We start from the raw sequence: 22,908 nt of genomic DNA, 5'->3' as shown, positions 1-22,908 counted from the left end.
ATCTCCCTCACATCTTGTCCCAGTGGATCATGTCAGGTCCCCCAGTGCTGGACCATGCCAGGTCTCTTGGTGAACCTTCCAGAGCCTCTATCTCAGGCCAGCTGTGGACTCCAGTCCACAGGGCTGGCTCCCCCAGGACCCCAGGAAGGACCAGGTAGCAGATGCCTGTTCCCCCAGCACTCACTGAATACCAGCCACAACGCCAGGTGCAGTGCAGCAGCAAAGACACCATCAAGGCCTGGCCCCAGGGAGCAAGGGCTCTAATGGGGAAGCTGGCCATAGCCAAGGAAGCAGGTGAGGTGGCAATTTCAGCAGGAAGCAAGAAGAGGACACAAAACAAGAAGAGAGAACAGCTGAAGGGGATCCGGGATGGGCAGGGTGGTCAGGGGGACTTTTCTGGGAAGGGGACAGTTGAGCTGAAAGCCACAGGAAGAACCAAAGGAAGAGCGTCCCAGAAAGGAAAACAAATGCAAAGGCTCCAGTGAGTTGTCCCTAGGGTGACATCTCTCTCCCGCCCTTCTCAGGGCCCTCACCCATTCTGTTTTCTAAACTGAGAATTTGTCTGACCCAGCCTCCTTTGATAGCTAACTAACTTCAAGAGCATCCAATAGGTGCTCGCTATGGGCTGTTTTGAAATGGGCCTGGGGCGCCTGGGTAGATGAGTATCTGGTCTGCAGTCATGGGGGATCCGGGCAGAGAGGCACACATGTCCTGACCCCCTCTGCCTCTGGAACGAGGCCCTTCTGCAGGGACCAAGCAGGGTGGGTCTACAGACACAAATCCATGGTGGGGAAGACATACAGATGGAGGTTAGGACACGGGGAACCACTGACACCATCAATATATAGGTGCCTATTATGGGGAAGGGCTTCCCTGGTAGCTAAGATGGTAAAGAATCCATCTACAATGCAGGAGACCCAGGTTCAACCCCTGGGTGGGGAAGATGCCCTCAAGAAGGGAATGCCTACTCACTCCAGGTTTCTTGCCTGGAGAATTCCATGGACAGAGGAGACTGGCGGGCTATAGTCGGACACGATTAAGCACACATGCATGGTGGGGGAATGCCAGGTGTGGACCACAGACACATGGCATGTGGCACTTTCTCAGGATCACTGGCCCACAAGGAAACCTAAGCATCCAAGGACCCGCTGGAGGGCAAGGAACTGAAGGAGGGGGCCACAGCGCCCACCCCCAGCCCCCAGGACACAAGTCCACACTCCAGCGGAGTCACACACACATGTATGCTCATGTACATACTGGTAGCTCAGCTGGCAAAGAATCTGCCTGCAGTGCAGGAGACCTGGTTCAATCCCTGGGTTGGGAAGATTCCCCTGGAGAAGGGAATGGCTACCCACTCCACTATTCTTGCCTGGAGAATTCCATGGACAGAGGAGCCTGGCAGGCTACAGTCCAGGGGGCGAAAAGAGTTGGACACGACTGAGCGACTTCCACATCACTTCACATACACCAACGTGCATGCTCTAATTACCCACACTCATCACTCACACAGACACATACATTCAGCTCTCACATAGGCTATCTACATGCACAATTCTCAAGCACACACACAAGTATGTGTGCACACAGAATCATATTCATGTGCAAATATACATGTATCCACACATGAAAGACTAGAGAGTCCTTTGGACAGCAAGGCAATCAATACTAAAGGACAATCAATACTAAAGGAAATCACTGGAAGGACTGATGCTGAAACTGAAGTTCCATAGCTTTGGCCATCTAATGCAGGGCCAACTCACTGGAAAAGACCCTGATGCTGGGAAAGACTGAGGGCAGGAGAAGGGGATGACAGAGGATGAGATGGTTGGATGGCATCACTGACTCAATGGACATGAGTTTCAGCAAACTCCGGAACATAGTGAAGAACAGGGAAGCCTGAGTTCTGCAGTTCATAGGGTCGAAAAAAGTCAGACACGACTGAGCAACTGAGCAACAACCACCACACATGGACACACATGCTTATCACATACACTCATGCATGTGCAGACAGTTCTCACATATACGTACATGTATACCCACACTATCATTAGCACTGGAATACACCCATTCACACACACACACATGATGGAAAGTCATACACACTCACACACATTCATTGACTCACGCCTCGGGTATACAGGCCCACACCCACACGTTCAGTCTCACACTTACACACATCTTCAGGGCACACTCACGCATGGACACCCACCCACAGGTGCCCTCACACTCAGGCACACATGCATATGCGCCAGGGCAGGTCCAAGGCCCTCCCACGGGTGGGCTGGCAGCCCGGGGCAGTTTGGGGGTGAGCTCCTCGCAGAGGAGGCGAGCAGGTTGCAGGCCCCGGCGGGGCTGGAGCCCGAGGGTGGGCCCGGGCGGCCGGCGCGCGCTGGTGCCCTGCGCAGGTAGCGGTAGCGGGGCGCCCCCGCGCACCGGCCCGCCGGTGATTACTATGCGCCAGCAGCTGTCTCGGCGCAGTGACGGCGCCTCTAATTGATCTCATTATCTCCCCTCCGTAAGGTGAAGTGCGGCGCTCGGCGGGGCTCGGCCGGCTGGCAGGCGGCGGGCCGGCGGGGGCAGCGCTCGGCCCCGGGCTGCCGCACCACCGGGCGCGCCGCCAACGAACACGGGCGGCGGGCTGCCCTGTGGCCGGCTTCCGTCCCCGACGAGTGATTTCGCCAGGAAACAGAGCGGGCCCCGGCGGCGGCGGCGGCCTCCGGCGTCCCTTTGTCACTCCCACCTTCTTTGGAAATTGTTAAGAACTAAGAACGCTGATCCGTCCTGTTCCCCTCACCTTCCTCCCGCCCAGCCCGCGCGGCCCGAACTCCGAGGCGCTTCGCTCGGTCTGGAACCGACAACAGACGCTCCCCGGTGAGCCCTCTGCCCGGGCTGCCTGCGCCAGACCCGGCGCCCTTCCGGCTCGCGAGCACCGGGCACCGGGCCCCAGCCCGACCCGGGACCAGCCCTGCTCCTGCCCGCTCCCCCTTTCTCCCCCCCGCCCCGAGGCAAACTCTCCCTCACTGGAAGAGACAGCACAGAAGCAGCTCCAGGAGTTGCAGGAGGGGGAAAAAAGGAAACCCTCAGTTTGTTGTGTTTTCCTCGGGTTTGTTTTCTTGCCAAAAAAATGATCCCCCTTTGTCTTTGCGCAAAAGAAGCAACGCGGGCACCTTCTGCTGGGCCCCGAGCCGGTGCCAACGTGCCTTTCTTAAGGGCGGCTTCTGTTCCCTTCTAGTCTCACCAGATATATTTTTAACATAAAAAACACTATATTTAATTGGTTATGGATCTCTGTTCTCTTAGCACTACTGGATATCACAGAAAAACACATTAGTACAGAGCAATTAGTGCGATGGCAGTAAACAACTAAAGCACTATTAAGCTGTGGGTGATAAATAGTATTACTTTTTATTTTTTACGGTGCCAGACTAAAAGATGGAGGAGATTTTAAAAATATATATATGTCCATTAATATTAATATAAAACGTAAATAACAGGTGTCTCCACTTCTTAAGGTACAATATATACTCAGCACTTCCCTCTATAGAGAGCATTTGTTTTTTTCAAGCGAAAAGATCTTTTTCTTTATACACTCAAGGACAGTATTTTGTATCTTCATGCACCCAGATATTTAAGCAGAATTTTTTTTTAATTGGAGTTATGGAGTCAGGCGAAATAATGCCCATACCTATGTCACCATAAAAAATAAAAGCTTCCTTCCAATTGAAATATACTCCATCATTTCTATCTTTTCAAAGAGCGAATCAAGCATTCTGTGATAAATTGACTGCAGGCCAGGGCAAACAGGCCGGCGGTGGGTGGGCTGGGCCGGCGGGCTGCACCTTGCTCTAGGCCCATCCTCGCCCCTGCCCGTGGCAGCCCAGGCCGCTCTCCCTCCGTGAGTGTAGATCATCCTCGCGGTTCTGGCACATCTTTTCCTCGGCATCTGATTAAGTTAACAATGTGCTGCTATTTGCATGCAGATTTGCCGGGGCTTTCTCTCCAGCTGCTCCCGGAGACTTGGTCTTTCTCTGCGTTGTGATAGCACAGCAGTCCCTAAATGCAATCTTTGTCAGACCCAGGTGTGCTCCCATTGAGGAAGCCTTCGTTCCAAGCAATTTTTCTTTCTGTAGCATTTATAAGGCTCTATTATAGTATAGCCACATCTGGAGGAAAATTCTCCTATTAATTATATACTTTTACCACTTGGAAGACAAATTCTAAAAGATACCAACATTTTTGTTGTTGTTGTTCTTATCTCTTTGACAGCCTGCGTTTTATTTTATTTTGTTTTGTTTTTCCAGGCATTTCAATATTTAAAGAGCCATTAACAGGGGGTGGGGGGGTGGGGGGGATGGTTGGTGGGGGCGAATTTCTAGGAAAAGAGAAGCAACAGACCTAAAATCTTAGTGTCAGCCCTGCCTTACCTCAGTCAGGTAAGTCTGAGCAAAGACACGAATTAAGGCGTCTCTGAGACTGTGGAGTTGGACATGGGACTCGGTACAGGGGCCAGCCAGGTGGAAAAGAGTTCTGTTCTGCTGGAATTTAAAAAAAAAAAAAAAGAAAGCAAGTGCTATTAACCTTTAACCTCATCTGCTCCCAGGTGGACACTCACTCAAGCCACCTTAACACCAGACCATTTGATTCCTCCACATTCCAAAAGCAGAACCAAATTGGATCATCATGGTGGCCCAGATGCTATATTTTCTTTGTGGGATGGGGGGTAATTTTTCAATCAGGTTTGAGGCAGATTAAAAGAAAAATCTGGAGCAAAGTATTCATTCTCGTTTTTCAGAAAGAGACAAGAAGAAGCTTTGCCCACAGAGTCTGAAAGTTACTTTAGAGCCAGATGGGGGTTTGAGGGTTTAATTTTTTTGGTTTGGTTTTAGTGTTGGTTTTGTTTTTTTTTTTCTTTTTAAAATCTCTTTTGGTATAGTCAGATCAGATGGTGATGGGGCGGGGGGGTGTGGATAAAATTAGTCTGAAATGTAGGAAAAGTTTTAACAACTGGATAGTCCCTATTCGAATTTATAATGCATTTAAAGTGCTAGAAAATGTAATTTTTGATTCAAAAAATATTTTGGAAAGGGATATGCACTGCATAAACAAGAGTATGTGTGTGTGGGTGTGTGTTTAAGTGTCTTGTGCTGGGGAGACTGCAAATATACTTGCACAAAGAAAGCTGAATTACTTTGAAACCAGGGAAAATCCAAATGGAACCATTTTCACTTTTCAAGCCAAACTCTATCAGGTAAAAATCCAAGCAGGTTTTGGCCACTTAGTCCAGCTCCTACGACAACAACACTGAAATTGTCTTCTCCTGCCTCCAAAACTGGCATCAGAAAGAACCCAGGGTCATGTCCTGGCAGTACCAGGGGCAGCTCCCAGACAACCACACGTGAGCAGAAGATCACCCAAGAGGGGTCTGTCTCAGTCCTGCCTCTGAAGGCCCTAGTTACTGCTGCCAGCCACTGGCTGGCTCTACTCACTGATACTAACCCCTCTGCCTCAAAATGACCAATCATTTTTCACTCTGCAGCTAGCCACTGTCTGTGTGCAAACAGAAGTCAGAAAGGCCCTGCAATTAGAGTCTATCTTTGGGCCATGCTTCAGCCTCAGTTTCCTCAGCTCTGAAATGGGAAGAACAACCCCACCCCCACCCCAAAATGGGTATTATGTGCACGAAGGACTGTGAATCAGGTTTAAAATATAGATGATTAAATAAGGGCAAAATTTACTGAGACTTTTTTTCTTTACGAATTAGTTCCTCCCCCTTCCTGCAGGAAAACAAGCAGCAGATTCTGGGCCACTGACACTTAAAAATCTATAGACTTTTAAAAAATATTTTTAGACAAATAATGCAAAAAGAAAGAATTGATTTTTTTAATTTGACCCTTATGGGGCCACTTGCCTTTGAAATCCTCCTGCTTGCTGGCATCCCAGCCCCCCAGATACCCTCCTGCAAAAATAGAGCAGGGAGGCAGATGCAGTGATACTGGATTACATCACTGGATAGCATGTGGCATTGAGGGGAGAAAAAAATAAGAAAAGACAAATGACATTTTGCTGCTATAGTGTGCTATTTTAGTGGTGATGGCTTGACTTTTGGCCCAAACGCATATGCCAATGGCAAGGCTAACTCCAGGGACTCACAAAAAAGAATGTGTGTTCACAGCTGTACTGTACACCAATACAGATTACATGTTTTCAGTGTTGCGGCCACAACAGAATGCTAATTAACATACTGGAGTGATGAGAACGGCTGCAAGGGCCTTATTGTTCCATTATTTCATGAAGCCCAGCTGCCTTTGTTTATGTCACTTATCCTCTCGTGCCACAGGTTTTTACTCCAAAAATACTATCCCAATACAACGTTAATATTTAAAAAACAAAGAGGTGGCAGATTGTCATTTTTGTGTCAGTCTCAAACTGCAGAACTGTTAAGCTGTTCTGGTTCGGTATTTAGAAATAATTTAACAGCCATATTCAGACACTGCCTGCATTCTAACATAATGGCTGAATACTTGAACCAAGCAAATGCATAACTATCCTGACATCACTTATGAGATTTAGATTGGTCAGTTAATGGAAGTCTTTACCAGAATCAATACCATAACAGCTTCTTGAAATGAACGTGATTTTTTACACGGAGTGCTGCAAACAATAACTACAGAAATATACTACCTTTGTACCCGGCACAAAGAAGCTAAGATGCAAAATTAAGAAGCAATTACATTTTTGCAAACTAATATTACAGTCGATTATTAAAAACAAACACTTTCAAAAATATGTACTTATCATTAAATAATTGGAGAGCATTAATATCCCCTGCACCTGATTAATCATTTTTTTACACTTTTTAATAGCTGTTTCACCTACTGGGTACATTATCAGGTTGCTATTAAGTATTGATATTGATGATTGATGTAATAATGATTAAATAAAAAGCCATATTTAGAGCTTGCTTTTTGGTAAATATTTTTTTCATAATCCTCATTCAAAAGAATACTGTCTGCTGGCTAAATTCATTTTTTTTTTCCTTTTGCCTGGATTGTGCATAAAAGTGACATTCTATAAAATACAGGTTTCCTCAAATAGTGTTCCACCAGCAATCTATACATACTACAGTAATTTGCAATCACGGTCAGGGAAAGCTGTTGGCTCAAGCCCAAAATGTTTATGGTGCATTGCTTCCCCAAAGAACAAAAACACCCTGGAGTTTTATTTCAGATTTCCCTAAATGCGCCTTTATTGACACCAGGTACAATAGTTGGGGAAATACGTAATGCCCCAGCACAGACGCCATCAACCAGGGTCATAAATTAAGTTAGAAAAGGTCTCCCCTAAAAAGTATAGCACTCCGCTAATCAAAGCCACACTGTCGCTCAAGAACACGAAATCTTCCCCACAGCCAATTGAATGAACAAGCCGGAGTTGCTTTTTAACGAGTTTAAATAGTAATCTCAGATAAATGGAGAACCGCTTGAAGTGTCTGTCTTCTAGAAGGCAGTAATGAGAGGATTTAGAGCATTCTACATCCCAAACTGCACAGAACCCAGAGAATGCCACAGGTGTGTCACCAGTGACGACAGAGTGCTTTCTCAGCTATGGCCATCCCCCCACTGTGGACACAACATAGATGTTTTTAATTGGATCCAGGAGCTAGCTAAATTATCCAACTGCTCTGTGCTTAAGCCCCCAGCTAGCTTATATACCAATAATAATAAACTTTCCATAATAGCTGCTCAGCCTATTACTGTTCTTTTTTTTTTTTCTCTCTTACCTAAAAGTGGAACCACTTTATTCTAATTGCAGCCACTGAACAAACTCCTGAATTGGTTTTTCCTAAAAAATTGCTCAAGAATTACAGATGGGATCCAGGTAAATAATATTCAATTACATATGCACATATCTTCATAGGGGAACTTGCTTATCCTATGGTACTGGAAGATAATAATATCATAATTCATCCTTTTGCAATTTGTTGGAGAATTTTCCCTCCTCCATTATGATGTTTATGTACCATGTCAAAATGACAGCCAGTCCCAACTGCACCCTGGGACAGGGATCCCAAAATATAGGGCTGCTCAGTCACTAGCTCCCACTTGCTACAGCCTCAGTTGAGCCTCCGCATTTAACGCATACATGTGTAGTGGGCAAAAATAAAATGTAGGTCCTGTGCTGCCATTCTGAACATCAGAAAAGTGTTACGTTTATAAATAAGAGATCAAAATCCCAGAGTGGGCAGAAATAATATCTTGAAACTAAATACATGGACCCACCATTTGGACACATTTTTAACAATCTTAATCCCACTTAAACTTTGCGAAAACTCTATTGAAAATTTAACCTTGTGCTCTTGAAGCTAAAACTGATAAAACTTAATAACAACAAGGCAGTGAAACACTAATAAACTCATTACAGGTCACATAAATGGACTGTCTGCGGGGCTGCCAGACTGCACACGTAAACGGCTTCAGTGGCAAGCGGCATAGGCAAGCAAGGTGGTGCGGGCGTCTGTGTGGACAGTTGGAGGGAGAGGACTTGATAGCACTTCACAATAAGTTTGCTAAATTTACTTGATTAGGCAGTCCATTTAGAAATTTCAGATGCTAATTATAGGTGGAGGCAGACAAGCTGATATGGAAGAATGAGTTTTCCCGAGGCCTGAAAGCCACATCAGGGCCACTCTTGCAGAATGGATTTCTGAGTCTTCAGAGCCCTTTCCACCCGACTCCCCTTCCCCAGGCAAGATGAGTTGCTGAGGAGCCAGCTTCAACGAGGCCGCCTCTTTCAGATCCTCTGGCTTCTCCCAGCAGGATCCGTGGAATCACCCCCAGAGTTGGTGACCACCAGACGCTGACTGCATTCTGAGGACTCCTTGCTAAAATCCAGGGACACATATGCTCAGTTTGGCTTACATGATGACTTAAGAAAATCATGTAAGGGTTTTAAACTTGTAAAAACTGGCTGAGTTCCATACGAAAATCCAGATTTCTGACCTCTTTAGAAAAATGCAAAGGTCTAGCAACATAGGTCCCATTGTCATGAGCAACCACCCTAGTGTGCCTCTCCAAGTGGTCACCCCATGTTCATCGAGGGGAATGCTCTCACCCCAGCAGCACTAGAGCTAGGCATCCCTAGCTAGCTCTACACCCAGCATCCAAAGGCTGCTGATGAGAGAAGCAGGAAGACACAATCCAGAGAAGCCTCCCCTAAGTGAAGCTGGAGGGCAGACAGGAGAATGGGACCTCACGTTCGAGGTCCCGTCCACCAAGCTCAACCAACACATGGCTGCTGAGGCCAGTTCTGCCCTATGTGAGTCCCTGTTTGCAGAGGGCCAGGAAGTACACCCTTCTCCCTGCCATCAGGAGAAGAACAAGCCAATCCCAGAGGCACTGAAGCAGGGGACTGGAACAGAGGCTCTGCCCATAAGCTGCCCCAAACTCTTACAAGTCTGGGTGAGACAATCAGGAGCCAAGATCAGGTAACCAAAGACTAAGCAAACGGTGGAAAACCGGGCCAGATCCTGCATGAAGACTTTAACAACCAGAAGGTAAGAATCACCCCCTTCTTACCCTGGGGAGAACGACAATGAGGCTGGGACAGGCAGGAGGACTAGGAAGGTCTGGGCTAAAGACAGGAGGAGGGAGAGATGGAGTAGGGGGGCGGGTGGGGGGCAGCAAGACTGCCCCCAGGGCTGTCACTGCCTGTGAGCAGTGGTGCAGGAGCTCACTACCTGTGAGCAGGGTCAGAGCCAGCTACCCTGGTCTGTTCTAGACGCTCCTACTCACCGTGCAGCTGGACCAGCATCATCAGCACTTCCTGGGACCTAGTTAAAAATGAGCAGCTTGGTCCCCCAGCCCCAGACCTCCTGACCCAAATCCACATTAAAGGCACTGATCTCTGTACCCAGCAGAGAAAGCTGCAGGGGCTTCTCCGGGGTCCCAGCCCCACATGCTTTGCCAGGCATGGGGTATGTGAGCCTGAAAGGCAAGAGTCCCAGGACTCAAAGGTGCATTTCTAGCAGAGGCATGTTCCCAGTCCACCTACCTAGATGATGTTCTTTTAGACCATCAATAAATATGGCTTCAGTAGTCAGATGATATTTAATTAGCATTAAACTCTTTTATTTCATGTAAGTTAGAGCTTTGCCTGAGACACTTCATTTGGAAAGTAACCTGGCACTCAAGATTAAAATGAAATATTAGCATGTCAGCGGGCACCTCATCATGGTGTTCTCCCTTCCAGCCCTCCAAGCCTGCAGGGGACAGCATGGCCCTGCTTCCAAAGCTCCCAGCAGAAGGGATTTGACACGAGGGCTTTCAGAGCTGAGGGACCTAGAAAAGGGACTATAGCCCCTAGGAAGTGAGACATGAAAAACTTATCAAAGTTGGAATCAAATACAGTTGCTTCCTTCTATCTGAATTTCCTCCCTGCCCCTCAGGCATCAAGCCTGCCCCTGCCTCACAGCCTTTACATGAGCTCTGCCCTCTGCCTTGCCCTTCAGAGCCTGGACCCAACATCGCCATCCCAGAGGGGCCCTCCCTGACCCCTCAGCCTCAGCTTGACCTGGTCTCTTTGCTTCATATCCCCCTGTTTCAGGACTCTGTATGGCGCTTGTCCCTACAGATCAGCTTCTGGTTTCTTCATCTATTTGTTTATCATCTGCCTTCTCCAACTGGAATATCAGCTTCATGAGGCCAGGGACTTGGTTTTGTTCTTTGCTATATTCCCAGGGCCTAAATTAGTGCCTGGCTCATCAACGAGGATGAAAGAAAGTGGGAGGTGGATTAGAAGATAAGTGGATAGATAGATGAATGGATCAGTTGAAAGATCACAGGTGATAGATACACAGATATAGAGAGGGACAGTGGATAGGATGGATGGATGGATGGATAGGTAGAGAGATATACACACCCACAGATAAACAGACTAAACTGACAAACTGGAAGACAGCTAGCTCAGTTGATGAGACTCTTTGGCTTTCAAAAAGTCAGAAAGCATGGCCCAACAACTGCCACAACATTGTCAGATGTCACCAGCACATATGTAAGTGACAATCAGGGATTCTGAGGGCACAGTCATGAGAAAGAGGGGTCAGGAGGACTTGCTGGAGGGGCTGGGAACTGGGAAGACAGTGGCTTCATGGAGTAACTTGAACTAAATCCTAGGAACGCGGCTGGATATAAACCTTCCAACAGGGCGACTCGCTGATTCTGAGGCTTGCTTGCCAACGCGCAAGATGATTTTAAGTGATAACCAAAAAAACCCCTGCTCTTTCAAAAACAATTAATACTTAAATAATTATTTTATTATTTTGATATGAGAAAACATATAATGGACACATTAGACCGGAGATTTCATATAGATTATTATTTAGGACAGAGCTAAATATATTTAATTAAAAGAAGTGTGTCAAAAAAAAAAAATTAAGCCTAGGAGTACGTGGTACTCGGTATGGTAAAAATCAAAAAAGGAGGTGTGTGCATGATGAAAGTGACAGACTTAGAACTAAGGAGTCATTCTGAGCATAAACTGTGCTCCCCCACCCCCCACCAGGGAGGGTCTGGGAAGGTTTCATTCACAGGCAGCCTTGCTCTCTGGAGCTGGTCCCCAGCTGGGCTGTCAGAGACAGGTGTGGGCTTCACGGCCCTTCCCTGGATTTGTGGAAGTGGCAAGGATGTACCCAAGCACACCAGGCCGGCCCTGGGCACCCATCCCTGCTCTGCCAAAAGCTGTGAGGGAGGCAGGAGGGACTCCAAAAAGAAATCATGGCCCTGCCTCTGTCAGGGGCAGCCCCAGCAGCTCCAGTAAGTCACCCTCTTCTGAAGGAGAAAGAGAAGGAGGAAAGGAGGGGAAGGAAGCAGGCGAAAGAGAGGAAGGAGGGCAGGGGAGAGAGAGGGAGGGATGGAGGGGAGGGGGAAACAGAGGGAGAAGGGTAGGGAGGGGCCAGGGAGGGAAGAAGGAAGGGGGCAGGGAGGGAGACAGCAAGCTAGCCAGGGAGACAGGCTATCTAAAGACCAAATGCTGGCTAAAGTCCTTATCAGGAAGAAAAATTTTTAAATGCATGAACTCTATTTATACCCTGAATAAACAAGATAATTATGTGTTCATTTTATAAGTTGTGCCTTGATTTCAAGATCACCAGTGGCCATGAATGTTTGGATTTCATATAAGCATGTTTAAAAGCCATGGGTCTCGACCCTCCGACCAGGAAGCTAAGCTTAGTCAACACTTTCACACTGTGATCAAGGCGTAAAGCAGAGAGTTGAACAAACTAACATTTCACTCTCGGAATTGAAGTATAAGCAGAAGAACTGATGAATCTGCTAATTGTTCCATTGTTCTCATCTGCTCTCGACATTGGCATATACCCCTTGTGTAACCCAAAGTACATCTTTTGTATACATATGAAAAGAAAAATGAGGATGACCCTGATGAATACAAAGTGTGTGTGGGGGGGAGGGGGGCAGGTTAAAGGGCAATCCCTTTTTTATTATTCTTTTAAAGGCCAATGTGCTGTGCACAGTTCTCAGCTCTGGCCTGAGATGTGAGCAGCGCACCTATAGCTGAGCACTAGAGTGGGCCAGGCAGCCTGGACACCCACCCAGAGCTGTCACTGGGCTGCCTCCCTCTCTGAGGACACTGTGAGCCCCAACTAAGAGAAGGGCAGCGTCCAGTTCTAGTCTTCCTCCCTACTCCCGTGCCCACTGCCCCAGGTCAGTATCATAATGTATATGGTCTTCCCCACACTCATTTCTGCACTGTGTCCCGGCTCATCGTGAATACTCTTACCCGGCAGGCAGCCTTCACATTGAGCTCTGACCCACACCTTCGTTCACACTGACTTACATCCCAAGTCCCAACAGAACAAGGCTATTTGTCATCCCAACACCAAGCCCACCCCCAGTTTTCCCACATCTCCCCCTTTCCTGCCCCACACCTGGAATGGTCACCTTAGCCCCTCCAGATACGCCCCTCCCCCCAGGCCCAAATGCATCTGGCAAGTCCCCACCTCCTGCAAATAACTTCTCTCTGGCCTTCCCCTCACCTCAGCTTATGAAAATCTTCCTGGTCCCCAAGAAGTGCCAACTTCTCCATGAAGTTCCTCCTGAGCCACAAGAAGGGTTTGGTTTTCCTTTCCTAAAATGATCTGCAGTGCTGAGCACAGAGAAGGCCCACAACCATCATTAGCTCCCTTATCGCTGGTCAGCATCTTATTCCTATTGCTCTGATCAACTGGTCCCTCCCCGAGTCTGTATGCACGGCTCTCTCTTGAATCTCTGTGGGGGCCCAAGCCACATGCCCTTCGTGACTGGCACCCTGTGCGACCTCTCTGCTCTGTATTTGTACCCACGGGTTGCTTAGGATGGTGGCAGGGCTCTTGCATTCTGTCGACTGTACTGAAGGATCACACTCCTTATCTCCCTTTAGGACCAGTGTCAGTGAATTCTCGGGGACGGGCCTTGGAGCCCTGCTAACTTGCAGCCCTGAACAGAACTGCCTCCTGGGGAAGCAGTGAGCTTGAGGACCCTCCAGGCCCAAATCCACACCTGCCCACAGGCCAGCTTCCCAGAAAAGCTGGACTCTGAAGGATTCTCCTCCACCGCAGCCCCAACCTCATCAGGTAATAGATGGCCTGTGGAGGCACCAAGACCAAACCAAGTTTTTAGTTGATTTCAACCCCCCTATTTCTCTCTGACTCTAAAACAAGAACCAATAATGGCCAAAGAGTACATTTTAAGGGGAATGAAAGCATAATTTGGCCTTGCTGAAGGTTAAACCTCAAATACAGAACTTATTTTAAAATTCTATTTCAACTGCCCTCCTAAAAGCAGAAAGGGCAGTGGCTCTTGGCCTGTGTATCTTTCTTCAAGGCCCTGGATCCTTTTAGCCCAACTTCACTAAGATGGAGCCGTTGTGAGGATCATCCCAGACTATGAGAGCCAACACCACTGCGTGACAATTGATGGCATACACACACACATGCACAAATACACATACACACACACACATGCCTGGTCTCCCCCATAGGTTACAAATACGGGGAGATACAGAAGGAAAAACAAGACTTTCCACCACCCCCGCTTTCTCTACCACATGGCCCATACCTCGCACATAAAGACCATCTGGGTCAGTGAAAGAGAAAATTCATTTTTTGTCCCTTTCTTACTGATAACACACCATTATGTATACAGATATTTAATTCTTACGTAAAGTTAAAAGGTTTGTGTTCATTCTACTTTTTTGTGCAGAGTCTTCCTTTTTAATTTTAATCAGAGTACCTCAAAGCAAAGACAATACAAGCAACACTGCAAACCCATCAAAATAAATAACTATTCTCGACTTTTTTCATCCTTTTCAGAAGGAAGAAAAGGAACCAGTGATGGGACTACAGAAAGGAAAAACGTCCCCCTTAGAAAGCGGCCTTTTCCTCAGTTTACCCCAGTGCTCAGAGAGAGGGAGGGAGAACCCAGGTTCTAGAAAGGGCAGGCTTGGTGAAGAAAACTTCCCACTGAAAGAGTCCTGGAGTAGCCGGGACAAGATGGGCATGGCCAGCCCACCCAGGACCTTGGTCTGCAGGCTTGGACTCAGAAGCAGCAGGGAAGCAGCTGGAACATCTTCCCATGGGCAGTAGATCTGGGCCTGCCTGGAGTCTCTGTGCTTCCCTGGGCCAAGCACAGTACTCCCTGAAGACCGCCTTTACAAGAGCGCCCTGGATACCTGCCTGCCTGGCTTCTAGGACAGGCACCCCTCTGCTCCGCAGGAGTCAGAGAACACTTAGCTCCAGGGCCCTCCTGAGCTTGGCAGCTCACATACCTGGGATGCGCTGTGGTCAAGGGGAGACCAGTATGGGCGACAGTGAACTTGAACTTTTCTGAACTGAGCCCCAACCCAGATCCCTCTTACTGCGCTTCTTCAGCCGCCCAAGCCACGCTGTGTGGGACAGACCAATGTCCACAGAAGGCCAGCAGAAACAAGTGAGGCACATTGGGTTAACACGCCACTTTTTTTTTTTTTAACTTTTGTGGTGTCTATTTGCAAAGCTGACCTAATGCACAGCCTCACAGCTCTCAACCTCTGAAGGGCCAAGAGGGACACAGGAGGCTTTGTCTGGTGGCAAACAAAGCCCAAGTCATGGCAGAGTGGACCCTGAGGTGACGTGGGCCGCCCGCCCCCCACGAGGACGCCCGCCCTGCAAGGCCACTCGCCGGGCAGATTCAGAGGGAAGAGGCAGAAGGGGATGCGTGGCCAGCCTCAGCCTGGTCCCCACTCTGGGGAAGGGCTCACTCCAAGGGCTCGTCCCAAACCCAGGGAGAGCAGCCCTTCTCTGTCCCACGAGCTGGCACAAAAAGAAGAAATCCGGAAAGAAAGATCAAAATCACGTTCTGAACCTTAATTGACACCGGTCATTTTGACTTCACTAGGCCTCTCCCCTGACTCCCTCCTCCCAGAGGAAAACCCCCCCAAAGGTCTTTCCATTGTAACCTGGTTGCAGAGCAGAAAATGCCATTATTAGTTCCATAAACTAATCAAGCGCCATTAGAGGGAAAGAATACGACATGAAGCTTTTGTTTTCAGATATGAAAGAAAGAAAGAGAGAGGGAGAGAGAAAGAAGAAAAGGAAACCCATCAGCAGCAGGAAAATCAGAAGGAAGGGGAAACGTCACCCAGACACCAGGGAGGGCGGCTCAGGCTGCTGCCGGATGGCAAGAAGGGTTAAATTTATGTTCCATTACAAGTCCCCTTTTTTTTGGTTTCATCTTCTCAGTAAAACACATAACTTAAAATGAAATCAAATATTAAAAATGACAGACTATATAAGTGCTGTGAGTAACTTCAGGTCACGGAGGGAGGGAAAAGCCGGCAAGTTGTCAGGCACTATCTGTCAGAGTGAATTAGAAACAATCAACAGAGACTGAAAGGGAAGGTGATTGTTATTAAGCAGCGGGGCTGTGAGCAGGCTCCCCAGATGTGGTCATGCATATAAAGGACAGGAAACAGCAGTTTAATTCAGGAAGCCCTGGCGAACAGGGCAGCAGAGAGGAGAAAAGTCCTTTGTCGCTAATAAGCTGGAAGTTACTTTGATAACAGCAGGGTTAGACTCGAGAATAAAACACATTTCTTTCACTACCACACACCATTAATATCACAGAAATGTGGTCGGAAGAAATGCCTGGCTCAGACGGATTAGCCACTGGCCTCCCCAGCAGCCGCCCGGGGGAAGCCAGACCCGGGTCCCCTTCCCCTTCCAGGGCCAGGCTCTCTCTGACCATGACCACCTCGGACCGACTGTCATATGTCAGCAATGTCATATGACCAAAGAGAATAATGATAGTATTTCATTATTTCCCAGTGTCAGGCCCTCTCGTTGCCGTGGCCTGTGGGGAAGGTGCGAGCCCGGTAAACAGCCTGGATATAATGAAGTCCATGTATGCGGCAACGACAAACAATTTTATATGCAGACAAGGCCCGATTTCATAAGAAATTACTTATGCAGGCGTTCTGCAATTATCCTGTGATACTTTCAGGCAACAGTCTGACAGCAGTTGTGCAAACAATAAAGGGATTACAGAAATAAAAACAAATAATATTACACACACAGAAACTCCATGTTGCATGTGGACGAGTGAAGGGAGTGTACAAGGATGAGTGGGAGCCAGGCAGGGGCCAACAGGAAGTGAGGTCCGGAGACCAGCGACCCCTTCCCAGCACACAGACAGTCCTGATGCAGAGCGTCCTGATGGAACCACCACAGGCAGATGTACGGGATCTTCCTCCATCGCAGGGGATGCTGGCCCACCCACCAGCCTCTCAGGGGAGCTGAGGACCTGGGCCACCTTTGCAGGATAGAGCAGAGTCAGGGACCAGGACAGGCACTGGGCAGGCCGAGTAGCCTTGCCATTTCTCTCCCATACCAGGTGGCCTCTCAGGATAGAAAGAATCTTCTTGCGCTTCTTCCCAAGGTCAGCACAGGCCACCCATGTCCAGTGGCAGCCAGAGTTTCCGGTCAGCTAGGTGAAGCGTCAGGACCACCCCATTTCAAACACAGGTGAGCAGAGTGAGTGGATCGGCTATGCACGAGGACTAAGTCAGGACTCTGAGGGAGCCACGGCGTGTGCCCACACAGCCCCACAACTGGCATGAGGAGGGGTCATCCTATCACCCGCTCCCTGGGGGCAGAATCCCACACCATGCATCACCCTGTCCCCATATCAGACATGGGTAGGTACCCTATAACTCAGGTGTTGGGGAGACACAGAGTGAGGTGGGATGGGGAGGCCTGCAGGCGGGGATCCTGACCACCTTTCCTGGAAGGTGGGTGTTCCCACTGCTGCACCTCTTGCCGGCATCAGCCCACCCCACGTAACAGGGACCTCCCAGGCCTCTCTGCAGGGAGAGAATGCCACTGCAAATGTCACCTTCCTTTCCCACTGCCTGTGTTTCTGGAGGCTGGGCTGGGCTGCGGGCAGCTCAGGTCAGCCCTGGCCGGGTCTCATCGCATGCCCGCTGTGTGTATGAGCCTGTGCTCAGCAGAGCTCTGCTTGGTCCACAGAAACACTTGTGTTTGAAAAAAGTTATTATTTTTTTAACTTCATAAGTTGCCAACATTGGAGGAAAAGAACTCGTTTTTTTAAACTTTTTTCGTTAAGAACTATGAAGACCTGGGAAAATTCAGCCCACATTTCCAAGTGCAGCTGATGAGAGTTGAGTGGCCCCCTGCAATGGGATCAGCTCTCCCCCACCCACTCGGCACATATCCAGCTTCCTGCATTTCCCACCTGGACCCTGAAGTGGGGTTTAGGAGAACTCCCTAGAGAGAGACGCCCAGGCTGGGCCAAAACCTGTCTAGGTGCCTTCTGACAACACACTCTGGGGCAGAGTCCAAGCCCTCCCCTGGCCAGGCTGCCTTCAGCACTGACCACCTTCGTCCAAAACCCTCAGCATCTTGTATCCCTAAAACAAGCCTACTGGAATACCTGCAGGGCACCTTCAAGTTACCTGTGCAGGTATAAGGAACTCATAACCAGAGTCCTGGCCTCGTTGTGTCCTGGGTGTTGACATAAATCATACTAGGCAGGCCTTGGGCTTTGCAATCCTTGCATTCCAGAAAATTTGGAAAGAAATGTGCATTTGCTATATATTGAGTTTGCTGAAACCAAGGTGCAACAAATTCTAATAAATACAATATGCAGAGGTGAGGGGTTAGTCCATCGATACATCAGTGAATGACTGCAGACCACTCGCAGCATGCCAGGACTGTCCTGGGAGCTGTGCAAGCTCCCAAGGTGACCAGGACACCAGCCCTTCCCCCTGCTGGTGCCTTCTTTCAGCCAAGAGGGTCCCCGGAGCTGTCTGGAACTGCCCGAGGGATGGCCTTTTGTGCCCAGGTGAGAATAACTCTGCCAATGGCTCGCTGTGTGGTCTTGAGCAAATCCCTTGCCCTCTCTAGACCCCAGTCTCTTCACCTAGAAAATAAAGGTACATTTGATAGCAAAAGTTTCTGCTAGCCCTAGGGTTCTATGGATCTAGGAGTTACCTAGAATTTCTAAACAGAGTCCTGCTTAACAATAGCACCTGTACTACCCAAGGGAAAAGATGCCTAAACCATAACCACCAGGAATCTTCAAACTCATTCAACACGTTATTAGATGACCCACAAATCAGCACTGACAAAGAAGTGATCGCTATCAGCTTGGAGTTAACACTTCCTGGTAGTGAATGGAGCATGTTTACACCTCCCTGAGGCCTGCACAGACTTAGGCAAACCTGATCAAAGGGAGCCCTAAAGACTTCCACTTGCAGCTCTGCCCAAGCCCACAGCTGTGGAGGCTCAGCTGGGTCCAGTTGTTGCTTAGTCGCTCAGTTGTGTCTGACTCTTTCTTGACCCCACGGACTATAGCCCACCAGGCTCCTCTGTCCATGGGATTTCCCAGGCAAGAATACTGGAGTGGGTTGCCATTTCCTTTTCCAGTGGATCTTCCCAACCCAGGTACTGAATGTGCATCTCCTGCATTGCAGGCAGATTCTGTACCACTGAGCCACCTGGGAAGCCCAGAAGAGGAGCCAAAGGCACTGTCATGAATCACAGTGACCCCCATGCGACTGGCCACTTTTCCTATACCCATGGTTCCTGAAATTCCTGACTCCCAGTTTTACACTAGTCACAAGGACATCCCTCTTGGTAGAAAATTGAGGCCACAGCAAACAACCCACCAAGACTTGGTCCAAGTCACTCACAGAATTCTGGCTCTAGGAGCATTCCCACACCTGGAAAGGGGGGTTTCTCAAGACATGCTCTTTGGTTAAAAGCAGCTTAAAAGTAAAAGAAAGGCAATAGTCCTTGTTATGGTCTACAAAGGCATGTCTATCCAGGCCCTCCAACCCAGCCACCCTCTCCCCAGAGCTCATGTCCTCCAGCCTCGATGGCCTCCACTTTGTCCCCCATGCATACTGGCTTCTTCCACACCACAGGACCTTTGCACATGCTGCTCCCCCTGCCAGGAATGCTATTCCTCCAGACCTGCACTGGCTGGCTCCCCCATGTCCTTCAGACCTCTCATTTCCAACGTGCCTTCCTCAGGAGGGCCATCCCTCACCCTCCAAGTACAGACACGCCCCCTCCCCCTGTGTCACCCCAAACATCGTTTCCTCATGGCACGTATCACTCTCTGACATCACCTTATCCATGGCTGTCTTGTTTTCTGTGCCCTAGCCCCTGTCTTGTCCAAGACTATACCCAGGGCCGCTCTGTAGCCAAGGGATCATGTTCCGAGATCAGAAAGAAGCACAAGCAAACCTTCACCTCGCCATCCAGCAGCTGTGTGGCCTGGGGGAAGCCACTCAACTTCTTTGACCTCAGTTTTCACATCTGGAAAATGGAACCAATAAGATCATCTACCTGCAATGGAATTGATGAGTATTAAGATAACCCCAAGAAACTCTTGTAGTTCACTCTACCTTCCCTCTGGAGTTAAAATTATCTCTGATTTTCTTTTTCTCTCAGGCAAAATGAGAGTACTGGGATCTTTCTTTCCTATCTCATCGCTGCATACCGAGGAGTTTGCAGGGATCTTTACCTCCATGAGCCTGGAGAGCTCCCGGTGAAGATCAAACACGACGCAAAGCCCCACACACATATGCAGGGCTTATCATCATTATCACACAGAAATTACAATTATTCACTCCCTCCTCTGTGCTCCCAAAGTACCGCTCCTGCAGCATTTAACTAAGGTAATTACTACTGCTGCGGGAAGGCTGTTGATGCACACGTCTGCACCAGGACACGGGGCTGCCTCGGGACAGCACCCTGAGTCCAGGGTCCTGAGCGTGCCTCGGAGACAGCAGGAGGCACTCTGCATCTGATGGAGAGAAGGTCCTATGGTCTCTGAGGGCCAATTCCTTCTAGAAGTTGCTGGGCCTCAAGACTGAGAATGGGGTCTTTGAAGGTAAAGCTGTGGAAGGCTGGACGGCCACACCAGCAGGCTCTGCCTCCATTCCTTGCTGGGATCGCTCTGGAAAGCCATGTTGTGGCAAGACAGTAAATCATTTTCTGATGTGTATGAGGGATTCAGTTAGCATTAGATTGCTTAGCTGCTGCTCCTGCTAAGTCGCTTCAGTTGTGTCCGACTCTGTGCGACCCCATAGACGGCAGCCCAACCAGGCTCCCTGTCTCTGGGATTCTGCAGGCAAGAACAATGGAGTGGGTTGCCATTTCCTTTCCCAATGCATTAAAGTGAAAAGTGAAAGTGAAGTCGCTCAGTCATGTCCGACTCTTAGGGACCCCATGGACTGCAGCCTATCGGGCTTCTTCATCCGTGGGATATTCCAGGTAAGAGTACTGGAGTGGGGTGCCATTGTCTTCTCCGATTGCTTAGGGTTTCTATGTAATGGTGCTTTGGTCATCCCAAAGCTGTACTTTTATAGTATTTGACTTTAAAAATTCAAGTGTCTATTTCAAAGTATGGGGAGGGCATTAGTGGAGATGAATGGGAGTAAGATTTCTCCCAACAAGTACCTTCAGAAGTCCAGAAATTTCTCAACTTGGGTCATCATAATTTCAGGCTCCAGGGTCTGAGAACTGTGTGCTGAGGAATCAGCAAGAGGCAAGAAAGGAGATGCCCACATGCCCTCTGCTTGTTTTGAAAGCCTGTCCCCTTTCTTGGTCTCCGGAGCACAGAATTTGCTCTTGGAGACAAAATTCTAACTCTACTCCAGTTCACATGACCCCAGATTATTCCAAGACGTACATTTTCCATGAAGGAAATTCTCCCCACCTGCTCATGACCAATCTCAAGAATAGCACATCATCTTTCTTCATCTTCTATGAGGTCCAGAGTATACCAAGCGATCAGCTTCTCAAAACCTGTGCCCTGCTGGCAGGAAACCTGGTGAGCCCAGTGCCTCCGCCTACTCTATAGGGTGTCAGGGGCCACATGCAGGATGGCATGGCTCATTCACAGAAGCCCAAGTCCTGCCCTCGGGCGCCCCTTCTCATCCTGGCCTGGGTCAAGGGGAAAAGGCAGCATTCTGGCAGAGCCTCCTTGCCACCTCAAAAGCCACAGGACATGGAATGTTCCAGAGCAACCACAGCGGGATTGGTGTGGGGGTGGGGGGGAAGCCCCACCCACCACCTTCCCTACCTGAGGCCCTTGGCAGTGACCCTAAGCTGGGCCTTCAGAAACTGTGAGCATCCAGGCGGCAGAATCACTACCATCAATGTAGCAGCTAAATATTGTAAGACTCCTAACTCCCCCATCTGTGTTTTGCCTCCCAAGAGGGAAAATAGTCTTCACAGACATTCCCTGATCTGGCAGGCAAATTCTAAACCTTACTGGCAACCGCAGGCTTGTTTTCCCAACCAAACAGCTATGAAACCAAAAATTGTTCTGCCTGCGTTATGCTGAGGAGGGAAGTAGCCAAACAGTTCAGTCTGGAGGCTCGGGAAGCCCGCGGCCGCCTCCATCGCCAGAGCAGACCGGGTGCTGGAGCGTCGCGGATCCGCTGCCCGCCTGCCTGCCATCCGCTGGGGGAAGCTACAACTGCCGGTATTCGCTGCTCCTTTTCTTAACACGGAATATACCCACCAAGAAGCTGACGGAAAACACGCGCCACAGTGTGAAATCAACACTTCCTAACTCAAAGAAAGGGGGTTAAAAAAAAAAGAAGGGAAAACTTCCAACCCTTTGGCTGCAGATACTTCCTCCTACGAGATTCCATGAAGTGATCGCACCACCATGGCCCCGGGCCCTGCCACTGAGCCGACCTTGTCTCCCCAGCCCCTCACTTCCCATTTTACGGTATTTCCCTACATTTTTTCCTAGCCCTTCTCAATCTTAATACCGGAACTCTGCACCTGTGCAATTGCTAATAAACCAAAGCTGATGATAACCGTGGAAGCCTAATTGATAGGAGCCTTTATCGACTGGCCTTGATGTCTATCTGAGGTTCTCAACAGCCAAGATTTAAATGTTTCATTTTATTTTTAACTTTCACTTTTCCACATTTCAGCAATGTCAGGCAAAGAGGTATGGTTTTACTATCAGAAAGAATCATGGTGCAGAATAATTTATGACTTCAGCTTGGGCTTTCAGAAAAGCTATTTCAAATCTTCACTTTGATTTGGTTGTATCAAAACTACTCAAAATAACAGCGGCACTTTCTTGGAACCAGAATATGTTAGCAGCACCTCAGGACTGCGTACTGAAGCCTCGTATTTATCCCAGAAGAAAACTTGAGAAAGGAGTTAAGCCACAGAGAAGAAAAGAACATTTTTTCATGATTCTTTTGTTCCCCCTCCCCACCCATCCCTAAACACACCCAAAGCACTAAGGAATCCCTCCCCCGTGGTGAATGGTCCTGCCAGTTATGACTCTCCCAGAGCTATGGGCAGGTAGAGGAGTCCTA

At 48.7% G+C, this 22,908-nt stretch overlaps 1 protein-coding gene across 12 annotated transcripts in view; it reads right to left on the bottom strand.

Moving 5' to 3' along the window:
* ZNF536 (zinc finger protein 536) overlaps positions 1-22,908 on the bottom strand; it is a 449,091-nt gene that overhangs the window by 306,853 nt on the left and 119,330 nt on the right. The gene's annotated exons all lie outside the window — the stretch shown is intronic.

Source organism: Bubalus bubalis, chromosome 18, assembly GCF_019923935.1.
Source record: "Bubalus bubalis isolate 160015118507 breed Murrah chromosome 18, NDDB_SH_1, whole genome shotgun sequence".
In the NCBI taxonomy this organism is placed as follows: Eukaryota; Metazoa; Chordata; class Mammalia; order Artiodactyla; family Bovidae; genus Bubalus; species Bubalus bubalis.
The sequence above is the reverse complement of the archived record's forward strand: the minus strand, read 5'-3'. Positions and strand labels throughout refer to the sequence as shown.